The sequence below is a fragment of the Capsella rubella genome, unplaced genomic scaffold (assembly GCF_000375325.1).
Source record: "Capsella rubella cultivar Monte Gargano unplaced genomic scaffold, Caprub1_0 scaffold_7, whole genome shotgun sequence".
NCBI classification, from domain to species: Eukaryota; Viridiplantae; Streptophyta; class Magnoliopsida; order Brassicales; family Brassicaceae; genus Capsella; species Capsella rubella.
The window spans coordinates 12,565,888-12,579,969 of record NW_006238917.1 but is presented as its reverse complement, the minus strand read 5'-3'; the positions used below and the strand labels follow the sequence as shown (position 1 = coordinate 12,579,969).

At 36.6% G+C, this 14,082-nt stretch overlaps 1 non-coding gene across 1 annotated transcript; it reads right to left on the bottom strand.

Annotated features, from left to right (window-relative positions):
• Positions 1 to 589: 589 nt before the first annotated feature.
• Positions 590 to 696, bottom strand: LOC111829798. The gene has a single exon (XR_002833154.1). It is a non-coding gene; the product is annotated as a small nucleolar RNA R71 (small nucleolar RNA).
• Between the last annotated feature and the right edge of the window lie 13,386 nt (positions 697 to 14,082).

Genomic DNA, 14,082 nt, shown 5'->3' with positions numbered 1-14,082 from the left:
CACTCAGCACGATCGAGCTACACTCTACACTCGACCGAGCCAACTGCAGATCCGATCGAGTCCACCACGTGTTTCTGATCGAGTAACCTTGCATGCACACCAGATCAAAGGGCAACCAATACCTACTCAATTACCTCAACAACATTGACCGCTTTCCAAGACAACTCAGAAAGCAACGCGTTCAAGCATCAGACAACAACACTCAACAAGTGGATATGGAACCTCTACCACGCGCCCCAACCCTAATCGGAGCCGGTGATGCACCACGAAACCACACCACTAGACAAGGGATAGTCCCGCCAGCAGTCCAGAACAATAACTTCGAAATTAAAAGCAGCCTCATCTCAATGATACAAGGAAATAAATTCCATGGATTATCAATGGAGGATCCACTGAGTTCGATCGAATGTGTGGCTTAACCAAAATTAACGGAGTGAGCGAAGATGAGTTCAAACTGCGATAGTTCTCTTTCTCCTTAAGCGACAAGGCTCATCAATGGGAAAAGTCCTTGCCAGCCGGTTCAATCACGACATGGGAAGAGTGTAAGAAGGCATTCCTATCCAAATTCTTTTCCAATGCAAGAACCGCCAGATTGAGGAATGATATCTCTAGCTTCGCTCAGCGCAACAACGAAACATTTTATGAAGCATGGGAACGATTCAAGAGCTATCAGTCACAGTGCCCTCATCACGGCTTCAGCAATGAGTCGCTGCTTAGTACCCTTTATCGAGGAATACTACCTAAGTTTCGCCTACTCCTCGATACTGCTAGCAATGGAAACTTTCTAAACAAGGATGTTGAAGCTGGATGGGAACTTGTGGAGAACCTAGCTCAGTCTGATGGCACGTACAACGAGGATTATGACAGAACCGTTAAAGGCAACAATGACCAAGAGGACAAGTATAAGAAGGATATGAAGGCACTTAACGACAAGCTCGATAAGTTTTTGATGAACCAGCAGAAGAATGTACACTTTGTTCAAGAGGAGGAGACCTTCCAACCTAATGATGGTGAATGAGGAGGTGAGCTATATCCAGAATCAAGAGGTTACCAAAAGGGTTACAACAACTACAAACCCAACATGAATCTCTCTTATAGAAGCACCAACGTCGTGAACCCCCAAGATCAAGTCTATCTGCCTCAACAACAACAGTTCCAGAACAAGCCATATGTAGGCTTTAATCAAAAACAAGCTTTTCAACCTCAACAACAGTCCCAAGGTTCTTATCAACAGCCTATATCACACCCTCCAGGATTCCAACAGCACCCTACTAATGTGCACCCAGAACAAGATATTCAAACAACACTTCATCAGCTTCTCAAAACACAGAACAATAGCCTCCTGGAACACGCCAAGCAGTAAGCCGAACTTCGCAACGAGATGCGTGAGTCTATACAGGAGCTCCACCAAAAGTTCGAATCTTTAAACAAAAGGGTAGTTATCTTGGAAGGCAGCCAACCCTCCACATCTTCTGGCCAACTCCCAGGAAAGTCTATCATAAACCCTAAAGAATTTGCTACTGCTCATGCGATTACTCTAGGAAAAGCATTCCCAATTGTCACTGAGGACAGTGAGGTTCAAGAGGGGGAGGATTCAGCCCAATTTGTACCCTACATGGTGAACCCGATCGAGTCTACAACAGGCACGACCGTGCCAATGGTGAACCCGATCGAGTCTACCAAAGACTCGACCGATCCGGTCAAAGGTACCATGAACCCGATCGAGCCCGATATCGTGTACGCTGCTTGTCTGACAGTTTGTGTGAATTAAGTTCCGACGAGCCTCTTCGCCCGATCAGAGCTACCAGCCCCAAGCCTTCGAATCAAAGACCACTACTCTACCCTGAAGAATCTAAGGCAGAAATCAAGGAAGAATATAACCACATTCTCGATTCACTATCAGGGAACGATCAGCTGAAGGCTTTGGTGGATGCTTTCGCCAACATTCCCTCCTACAGGGAGATTCTCAAAGAAGTCCTATTGGAAAGGATGCAGCAAAGGAAGAGTTGGATTCCACCCTCTCAAGATTCTGATTTCTCCAAGAAAATGGGGGATCCTGGAGCTTTCACACTCCCCTGCTCAATCCGATCAACGATCTTCAACGATTGTTTATGCGACACGGGCGCTTCGATTAGCTTGATGCCCCTCTCAATAGCTCAGCGGATGGGCTATACAACCTTTACACCATGCAGCCTGACGATTGTGATGGCGGACCGAAGCTCTTGGCAACCCGTAGGGGTATTGGAGGATCTCCTTGTTGAAGTTGAAGGAGTAAAGATTCCCACTGATTTTCTGATTCTCGAGATGGAAAGGGAACCTCAGTATCAACTAATTCTAGGAAGACCATTTCTAGGCTCAGTAGGAGCAGTTATTGATATGAGAATGGGGGTCATGACTCTTGATCTTGTTAGACGGACGAGGATGAAGATCAATATGGCGTATCCGCACCAAAGTACAACGTTCAGAATAGAAGAAACCTCGACCTCTTCTCCAACTTGTGTTGAGCTCCAGGAGATCAAGACTCTCAAGAAAGACTTAAGGCGGCTAAGACCACTATTCAGGGATTAACCGAGGAAATTGTGATGTTGAAGAAGAAGAACGACATCTTGACTTCTAGGAAAGCAAAGAGGGTATTTACTTTCAAGAAGAGACATGCTGCCAGGAAGAAGTAACGGATACATTGGTCATTGGCATTGGAGAGAATGGTTGAACCTCTCCATTGTTCAAACACTTCGTGAGGATTATACCAAGTCAAGCTTAGCGACTATAAACAAGCTCACTTGGGAGGAAGTCCCAAAGGTATCCTTGTACATATTTCTTTAAGTTTTTAAAATTTGATGTTCTTTTTAGTTTGATGTGTTTTCAGGTTTGAATGTGAGTGAAGAAAGGTGTTATTGGGCCAAGATAAGGGAAGGAGGAAGAAAGAGTCAATTTGAGCCTTAAAAGCCCAATTTCACAAGCCCGTTCGGTCGAGTCAACACTCACACGGACGGGTCAACGCGATTCCATCGAGTCAATCTCGACCGTCCGATCGAGTCAATCTGAGCCACCCGATCGGGTTCATCTCAGCCGTCCGATCGGGTCAAAGGTAACAGTCGGGTCAATGGTCAGCTCGATTTGAAATTCAAATTTTGAACCAATCCCGACCAAAAACGCTCCTCTTTCAGATTTTTGTCCCCTCTCACCCTCTTTATAACATCTAAACTCGACCAAAACCTCTCTCACTCTCTCATTTTGCTAAAAAATCATTTATCTCTCTAGAATTCTCTCTTCCTTCTCTCTAGATTCTTGGATGATAGAATTTCTGAGTTTGATTTCATTTGCCCCTTGTTCCTCTCATTCTCTGGTTTGTTGATAAACTTGCTTTCGATTCTTCATATTTTCTGGGTTTGTTTGTGTAATTGAACCTTGTGTTCTTATTTTCTGGGTTTATTTTCAAGATTGTTCTTGGTTTTCTTATTTTCTGGGTTACTAACCTATTAAATTTGAGTTTTGAGTTTCTCATTCCCAGAAAACAAGAATGTTTTCAAGGATTCCCCAACCCAGAAGGAAGAGCCTCTCAAGATCACAACAAGAAGCTCATCACAGCCAATCTGCTGAAGAAATTTCTTGACAATCCAAGCCACTGGAACCGGACTCGATCGGGTCAGAAGCGGAAGAAGAGAAGCCCGAGCACGAACTCGATCACCCGATCGGGCCAGTCGATCGGGTCAGACCCACCCGATTTCCAGAGAAGAAGTTTCGATGGGGAAGAGACCTGCAGAAGAGGATGTTGATGAACCGATGGTGGATATGGAGCCTAGAAGGGTAGTGGCTCCAAGGAAGACCAAGAACATGCCCCCTCCAGAAGAGCTTTATGCAATGTTTAAGAGGCAAAATTTCGTTGGAACTCGCTATCCTCACTGGCAAACGATGAAGGAGCTGGGCTTAGCAAGAAATGTCGAGTTTCTGTTCCAGAGAAGCGGCATTGGCTCATTCATGACTAAAACCTTGGAAGCCTACGACGAGGAGACGTGCTACGTGTTGGCTTCACTTCAGCTCCATTTCTACGAGGATGAAACCGATTTCTACTCAGATGACTGCCTTGGATACATAACCTTCAGCGTGAGGGGCACTACCTATTCTCTCACGTTCAAGGAAGTTGAGAACCTCTATGGGTTCTTGCAGGCAAGCGGGATGAGCCAAGATGTGCTTAAGGAGGAGATCAAGTCTGTTTGGAAAACAATTGGAGATGGGAAGGAGTACACCTCTTCGAAATCCAAGAGCGCCCAAATCCGAAATCCAACTTTGAGGTATTTCCATAAGTCCTTGGCTAGTACGATTTTTGCTAGAAAGGAGACCGGGAATGTGAACGAGAGTGAGATCCAGCTCATAGATATAGCATTGAGTGGTGTATTGCCAAGTACTAGGGATGGTAGAGAACTAGTAGGAGATAGAATGGATGGTAGCATGGTCTCGGTTCTGTTAGACCAGCTGATGTACTGCAAGGATTGGGTATTAAAGGCTGTTAGGAGAAGTGTGCAAGGAGAGATCAGTATTGGTGGACTAGTCACCCCGCTATTGGTAGCTTGTTATATTGAATTACAGGGGAAGGTTTACAACGCTCGCTGGAATGACATTGAGACTTTAACAAGGACGCACTTCCTTGATAGCGAGCGTCCCAACGGGTTTTATCTATATAAGTTCACCCACCCTTCACTTGGAGCAGCAAGAATTGTGTTGCCTAACACCGAGCTTACAAAGATCAGATTGGGTGCTAATATCGACTTTTGGCCACCCGTCTCAGGGTTATATGACCCGAGCTCAGTCCAAGATCCAGTTCCTAGCTTCGAACCAGTCCAACAAACCTATGCACCTGAGATCAGAGAAGAAGAGCCTGCTAGGGAAGAGCAGGAAGAGGACTTCTATTTTTACGAGTGGGAAGAGTCCTCTAGAAAGTCAAGGGGGGTAAAGGAAGCTCATAAAAAGAATAGCATACTTCAGAAGTAGAACAAGTTCCGAAGCAAGACTATCAAGGCATTGAAGAACACTGTGAAGGATCTTGCTGGAACAGTTAAGGATATGGGGGAGCAGATCAAGGAGCTTCAGAACAAGGTCGGATGCTCAACCTCCACTACAGCCATGCCTAGTGGTTTGGGGAGGAGTGCATCAGTCAGGACACCTACCAAGTCCAACCTACCAGTTAGCCCGCCTAGAGCCTCATTTGATCCAAGGAGGAGTCTGTTCAGAACCAGAAGAGAACCGGGAGCTGACACGAGCACCTCACCCGAACGCACACCCGATCGGGCCGGATCTTCACACCCGGTCGGGTCAGCCTATCACCTCGTAGTCGACTCTGAAAATGTCCAAACCAAGCATGTAGCAGCAGGCCTCGACGTCATGAGCTCGTGGTTTGGACTACCACCCAAGAGGTCATTCTATTACCCTCAACTTTGTAAATGCAGCCTTGCATTTTTAAAATTTCTTTTTGATCCTAAGCCTTCCTTCAGATTTTTATTACATAAGGGTCTGTGTAATTTAAGTTTGGGGGAGAGCTTAGGATAGCATTTGACATGTTTTCTATTTTCTTATTTTGAATTTTTAGCATCTAGTCTTGCATTTATCTATGTGCATCAAAAACCCCTAAAAATTTGAAAATTTTTCAGAAAATCCTTTTAAAATAAAAAAACAGAGTGTTCATATAGTTGCATTTGCATATTAGTCTTGCTTTAAGGTTGTTGCATTTAGGATCATTGCATTAGCATAGGGGATTATGGTGATTATAACCAAAGAACTTGATGTTTCATTAGATTTAACACCAATGCCCTCGTTCATAGTTGTTTAATGCTTTCATTTGAGTTTGAAATGAGACCGCACCATTCTTTGATCGCATGATTTAAATTCTAGTCTAAACTGAAACTTGCTTTGATATGATGCCATCCTTTATTTATAAGAACCTTAACTTGAATTGATAATTATCTGGTTGTGATTTGTTTTAAACTCATGGATACCTTGTATACATACTTGGATCTTCTTTCCCTCTTTTTACCACTCTCTTGTTGATCCAAGTAGCTGGTCATAACCTTGACCAGTTAACCACACCCTAAAAACCTTAACCTTTCCTTCAAGCCTTTGTTTTAATTCTGAGTGGAAGGCCTATTTTTGGGATTGAGCTTTAAGAGAACATGTTAGGTTTGAGCCGACAGGAATAGGGTCTTGAGTAGTTCTGATTTGCATTTTTCTGATCAGATAGGACTAGGATGGATTCTACTTGGGTTTTGGGATTATTTGGGATGGTGAAAAGAAAAGAAAAGGATAAGGGAATGAGTTGAGTCTTTAGGAGGGTAAAAGTTTCAGAAAAGTTCAAGGTTCTAGTGAAAGATAAGTGGGGAATGCAAAGTATAGAAAAGAAATGGTTCTGGATTTTAAAAAGAAAGAGAGAAAAGTGTGAAGATAGCAAAATGCTTTGATTTCTTAAGTGTTAAGAAGAAAGAGAACCATAGTGTTTATAAAGAAAACCCCCTATCCACTAGTTTATCATAAGAAACTCTCTTTAGACTTAGAACAAAATGAGAAATTGGGATGAAAAGAGTTAAAGGGTAGAATAGGATCATATGGGTTTAGACAATTAGGATATCACTTGGGTACTTTGGGTAGTCAAGATGTTATTCATGTATGCATTTGTTGGTCCTTACCTTTAGCATTCTCCCAAAACCTCAATCTTGTTCATAGAGAGATCCCAGCACTTAAACGATTAAACCCTCACCAAAAAGAGACTCTCTTTATCTCTTAAACCTTTCACTTGCCTAGCCAAATGAGTTTAAATTCAAATTCACATCCAGATTCACTGTTGCTACTTAATGAATGTTAAAAAGGATGGATGTCTTGATTGCTTGTCTAGGTTATGAGGCTGATGACATTTTGTGTTGAAATAGGAATGGCTAATGTCTTCAGAGTACAGCCTTTGAATCGCATTCTAGAATTACGAACTAGGACATTGGTATTAAACTCTTATGCAGCAAGTTTTGGTTCTGAGTCCCCACCTTCAAACCTCTCTCCCTACTTTGAATTTGCTTGAGGCCAAGCAAAGAATAAGTTTGGGGGAGTTGATAACCCTATATTTTTAATACTCTTAAGCATATGTTTTGTGCATTATTTGCATATCTAGGTCTCTACTTCTTAGAGTTTCTAGTCTCTTTGCATTATATTTCGCATCTAGGATCTTTAGCATAGGGATTTGCATATCATCTGCATTTTAGAGCAAAAACAGGTACACCCGGACACTGCAAAGCATGGACCCGATTGAGTGTGTCCAACCCGACCAAGCGAGCACGATCGAGCACCCGGACTCACAAGAGGAAGCTGAACACGGACGAGCCGAGGGAGGACCCGAACGAGCCCAACAAGCACCCGACCGAGCTCACCTTAAACCGACTTTGTAATTTGTCTTTTTGTGTTTTAGGGCTTCCTGCCTTTAGTATAAATATACCTCTTAGGTCATTAAGCCAAGGACGAGTTTTCATTAGGGTTTTTCTCTGTAGCCACCAAACATTTCCAGAAACTTGTAATCTTTATATCTTTTGATCTGCTGAGAATTTGGAGTTGTTTCTTTACAATATCTTGCTCCTTAGATCATTATCTATCTAGTTATGAAAGATTCAAGGATTTATGGGTTTGTGTTCTTCATGATGAACCCCAGATCTGAGTAGTCTTTCTAGGGTTTATAGGATGGGTAAGGTGATGAGGAATCTTAGTTTCTAGGGTTGCTTAAGTATAGATTTAGGTAGATACCTTCTGGATTAGGAGATCTTAATGCTATCTTAGCATTAACCATGCAGGATTAGATCTTAGACATTCCAGCACTCAAAAAGTGTTCAAATGGAATGTCTAATCAACTAATGCCAGAGATCTATTTACTTACCCAAGAGATTGGTTGTTAAGGAGTAGATTGACATTAATGAGCTTGTTCTTTATGCCTATTTATAGTATGTTTCATCAATGAAAGTTGAGATTATGAAGTGCTATAGATCTGATAATCTTTGCCAAGAGATTGGACTGATTAGGTTAAGTGGTTCATTGTCTAGGATTAGATCAATCTGAGCATGTTAAGCATCCCAAAGATACTAAGAGGATTCATCACCCCATTAGCCCATCGTTAAGACCCTTTGTTTATCTGATTGATTATCTTTATTGACTGCTTTCAGTTCTGCTTCTTTAGTTTACTTTTATGCTTTAGAGTTTATTAAACCAACCCCTGAACTACTTGGCTTGACTTGATTAGATCTGTTATATCTTGATTGTTTGCAATTCATCCATCTGGATCGATACCTCTTATGCTACATCGCTAAGGGGAATTGAACTCCAAGGGTACAAATATACCTTTTTCAGCTGTAAAAGTCTTTTACAGGCTCAATGAGCCAACGAATGTTGAGCGTGATGAATTGAAAGTACAGCAGAGAATGGAACATTACTCTACCTGAAAAAATGGATGTCGCAACTCGAGATTGGTGGAGGAAAGCAGTTACAGTCTCATTGACCACTAGTAAACACAAAGTCAAGTTTACTCATTAGCATACTTTAAAAAAAAAATCAGTTATTTATCAACACACTAATCACTGTCATGAATCGTGAGCTTGATTGATTACCTTGTGTTTGTCCCACGGGACGATGGTATCTTACAAGCTAAGATTATCATCACTTGCAGCAAACAAATCAGCAGACAAATACTTCATTCTTCTACAAAAAAAGAAGAGTAGCCGTTGGTTACATTCAAAAAAAAAAAAAATTGGGAAGCATGGTTGTCCTACTTTTGAATCTTCTCATAAATATGCAAGAGAAGGGTTTAAACAATAAATGGGTGACTCTAAAATATACTCCACAAAGAAAAAGAAAAAATAGGAGAAAGAAAAAGGGGTAAGAGCAGTGGCGGAGCCAGCCGTGACATATACATGGGTCATTTTGATTCTAAAACTTAAATATCCATTTCAAACAAAATTTTGTGTGGGTCAATAAGCCTATTTAAACCATTTCAACCAAATTTACCTCTAAATAGTACAAGTAAAATAACAAATTTTAAAAATTCATATGGGTCAACTGACCCTCATGTAAACTCTATAGCTCCGCCCCTGGGTAAGAGTCGCCAATAAGAAGAAAGAAGTGAGAGAGAGTTTATTTGCTCTCTTGTGGATACTAGGTTAAAAAAAAACATAATAAAATAATTTAGTATCCATTCAACATCTCTTTCTTGTTTTACATAGTTTCTTAACGAAACGATTAATTCTGCCCAAACAGTATGCTTCCAACTATGAATGAGCATGAAGTTTAAGTTATCGGGCTTTCAATTTTTTTTTTCTCGATTAGTAAAGTTATTTATTTAAGCACATAAAATTTGAAAAAGTTTCAAAATATTATATTTTTTAAATATTTTAAAAGTTTAAAATATTTAAATATTGAAACCTTTAAAAATATTCAAATATAAAAAAATTATAGAATATTTAAGTTTTTGCAACAGGTCAGAACATGATACGGACCCCTTAAGTTTTACATTTTTGGCAAGTTTGACTCTATGTGTTTATACTTTTGAAAATGACGATGTCGTTATTCTTTGTTAAACAATATATCTAAAACGACTGTGTTCAAGAAACTTAACAATTTACAAAAATACTTTGAAGTTTCTAAGTGTTAAAATTACAATACATGAAAACATGTTGAACTTTTACACAGTAAACTGACGGATTACAAATGGACTGGATGCTAGGTCTGATTTGTTTTCATCATATTTAAATTTAACACTTAGATTCAGTAAAAGGAAAAAGAAAAACATTTTTGTTAAATTTAAAATTTAAAACTATTTACTTGAAAATTATTTGGTAAAACTTTGATATTTAATTTTAAATCATAAACTTTGATATTTAGTTTTGTATATTATTAGATCAAAATCATTATTCTCAATCTTTTATATATCTTTATCAATTGTTTCAGTTTCTATGTACCTTTTCAGATGTTTGATATAACAATAGTAAAATTGAGTGAAAAATAAACTCTTCAACTCTACTGCATCCTCTTTACGGCTTTACCACGAGAAAATATACAGATTCTCAATGATCAATTTTTCAACATGACATTTGATAAAGCATTATGTTACAATTCTTCAAATTAATATGTCCTGCTGTGATTCTTTAACTATGCATTCACTTCACTCCACATGCCGTGTTGATTAATTTATTTACTATATGTTTGATGGTATAGCCTATGTATCTTATTTTTGTCATCGAGCTTATATATCATTTGTTTGTGGTTAGTCAATGATTAGTGTGTTAATGATTTTTATGAATAGTCATTTTCTCTCATAAGCCTTGATAAGCATAAAGTTAATTTTGATATGTAATTTTATTTGTGTATCCTCTTCTATATTAAAAGAGAAGTACACATATAGTCATTACAAAAAATTGGTAAAAAATTCCAAAATTAACATTCAATTATTGAGAAAGGAGAGCCTTAATTGAAACTATAAAGGGTAATATAAGGAATTTTTGTAAATTAAAATCGATTATTTGACCCAATTTAGTATAAGTCCGCGTGTCTACCCGTTTTGAAAATGGATCGGCGTAGGTCGAGTTGGATCCAACGCAATGTGGTCGTTGATGTGTCTGGATTTTACTCATTTTAGCACTAGTTTTATGCATTGATTTTGTCATTTTAGGTCTCATTACTTGATCATTTATGCATATTTTCCTTGTTTTGCTTCACTTGTAGAATATCGGCCTTGCATTGCCTGCATTGTAGTGTTTGTGCATATGTAGGTGTCTACCCAAGGGAAAAGAAGCAAATCAGGACAAATCGACCAAGTGTAGATGTTGCATCCGATCGAGCAGGAGGATCCGAGCCATGGAATCGATCGAGTGTTAGATTGGAACAGAGAAGCAGCTCGACCAACCATTCGATCAGCTCATCCGACCAGACCAATTGAGTACACGACCAAGCAGACCGATCGAGCACCGTTAAACCGACTTTCTATTTTGTCTGCTAGTGTTTTAGGGCTACCTTAACTTGCTATAAAAAGGCTCTTTTCCTAATGACTTATGATCTCGAGTCGTATTAGGGTTTTTCTTCATTTTGTTTTAGAATTTCTAGAATCTTGTAAACTCCATATATTTTTATCTATTGAGTATTTTCTGTTGCTTCATTGTATTATCTTGCTCCTTAGTTCATTATCTACTATGCATGATTTAGAGATTTATGGGTTTGAGTTCTTAAGTATGTTTGTTAGATCTTAGTAGAGTCTTAAGGTTTTGGAGATAAGTTAGATGTGTAGGTGGAGAACTTTAGGTAGCTAGGTTGCCCATAGTTAGGAATGTTTAGATTTCTTTATATAAACTAATCCCAATTTGATTAAGTGGTGATTAGTTCTCAGGCTTCCACGCCCGAGAGGTGTTCAATTAAAAATTAACTCGAAATTAAACAATTGGATACTTCAAAATTGGATATTTAATTGAGATTGGATATAAATCGGATACTTTCCCAACATATTATATTATTTCCATATCTAGATTTTGTATTTCCTAATATGTCTATAACTAATTTAAAATAAGAAATTATAAACATTTATTATTCTCTTTCACATTTTTGTAAGTATTTTAATTTATAATATTAAAATATATAATATAGATATAATTAAAATTCACCTTATTTTTGAATATGTTGCAATTTGAATTTTTCAAAATGGATATATATTACTCAATTGAAAAAGAAAATATCAATATAAACTTAAAATTTTGTTAAAATAAAGTTTGGATATCTAAAATTGGTTGTTTAAATATATTTCCTAATTCTAAGCGGGCTGGTTAAATATTTTAATGATATTTTATATTATACTTTATTGATAAAAAAGGTGTAATACATAACACATCAATTAAATATTTAGGACAATGGTTTTAAATCATTATAAACATGATCAATATGCTTCTAACTATGAATGAGCATGAAGTTAGAGTTATTTATATGAACATATAAAATTTGAAAAAGTTTCAAAATATTATATTTTTCAAATATTTTAAAAGTTTAAAATATATTGAAACCTTTAAAATATTCAAATATAAAAACAAATATTTAAAATATTAGAAACGGGTCAGAATATTTTTGCAACGGGTCAAAACATGATACACACCACTTAAATTTTAAAATTAAATGCTTTGTAATACCAAAAAGAAATAATATGCAAAATTGTTCATTTTTACGGGTCTTAAATAACATAATTAAATCAAATTTTAACAGTGGTACATACAAAGTCTTATTAACGAAATATACTACTCAAATATTGAATTAATCAAATTTATAATACGAATAAGTTTTACTAGTAATTTACAGGGTTATTTTGTTAAACTCGTAATTATATAGTAGAGCGAGTAATCAATAACATTTTTACGAATGCAATTTGTTACAGATTGGTACATTCAAAACATATATCCATTACAAATATGTATGATTCACCATAATCAACTTCAGTTATTTAACCCAGCTTCATGCACTAACCATACTCACTACTGTTTTTGGATAATATTCAATACAAACTTGTTCGAAAAAATAGTTACAAAAATAGCAAATTCATAATGTAAAATGATATATTTGTAAAGAAAACAAATCTTAAAATACATTTATACCTAGTAAATTATTTTTTTTAATAATAGTCTGATAACTTTCCCCCATACTGTAGCGCGGGTTCGATTCTAGTTATAAAGAAGACCAACTTGCTCCAAACTACGAATGAACAGTAAATTTGATTTATCAGGCATCCAAATTTAAAACTTTTATTTGATATAATCCGGTTTTAAGTTTGAACAAATTAACACTTTCAATAGCTTCAAAATATTATAATATTAATAAATGTAAAAGGTTCATATATTATAATTATTAAAAAAATTTAAATGGTTCAAATATTATAAATATATAAAATAATTTAAAATTTTGTAACGGGTCAGAGTATTTATTACATTATTAATAATATTGCAACAGGTCAGACCATGATACACACCACTCACGTTTTACAACCAAATACTTTGTAATACCAAATCTTACATAAATACAATTTTAAATTATATAGAAAATTATTCACTTTTACTGAATTAGGGGTCCTAAATTAAAAAAAAATCAATTTAACATTATGAATAGTAGTGTTAATATAACAAATTATATACGTCTAAATTCTATTTTTTGTTTAGTATACACGTATAAACTCTAAAATTACACTATGGCTTTAATTTGGTTGCTGCTTTAGAGTCTTTCTACAGCCATATTTTTTCCAAAGCTACAAATTTACAGCAATCAAACTTTATAAATTTTGTATTTCGTTTTTTGATTCACAGCCAAAATATTTCCTTAGTTATTGTTCTTTGGCTGTACAAAGCCATTTTTTCTAAAGCACATAGTTTCAGCTTTCCAGAAACTTAATTCCTACAGCCCAAATACTACAGAAACAAATCTACAGTCATAGCCAAAAATTCTACAACTCTAAATATACAGACAAAAATCTAAAGCTACGCAGCAACCAATCAAGGCCTATATTTGTTAGTTTTCCTCAAACCCCTTACAATTTTAAACACATACCCTCTTTCAAAAACTATATAAACTTCTACATAGAACACCATTAATCAATCTTAACATAATACGATTTAGATTATAAAAACAAAAATCAGATACTTTTCCTCCGCGCTTTAGCACGGGTCCTTACCTAGTGTCTAATTGATTAAGATGTTCAAAAGAAAAGGAATTTTTATGTTTTGTTTCACAACTATCAGGTTAAATATATTTTGAAGGATATTAAAAAAGATTTTGGCTCTATTATTTCTTCATTACAACAGTAACAAATTTTATCTTTTTTAATAAGAGTTAAAGTTTATTTCCAAGAAAAACTTAACGTTGGGAAATTTGACTCTATGTTGTATCAATTTTTTTTTGTTTTTATACTTTTGAAAACAACGAAGTCGTTATTCTTTGTTAACTTAAATTTAACAATATATCTAAAACGACCGGGTCCACAAAACTTATCTATTTTTCAATAAATTATAACTTTAACTTTTAATTAAAAATCAAGATCATTTATATAAA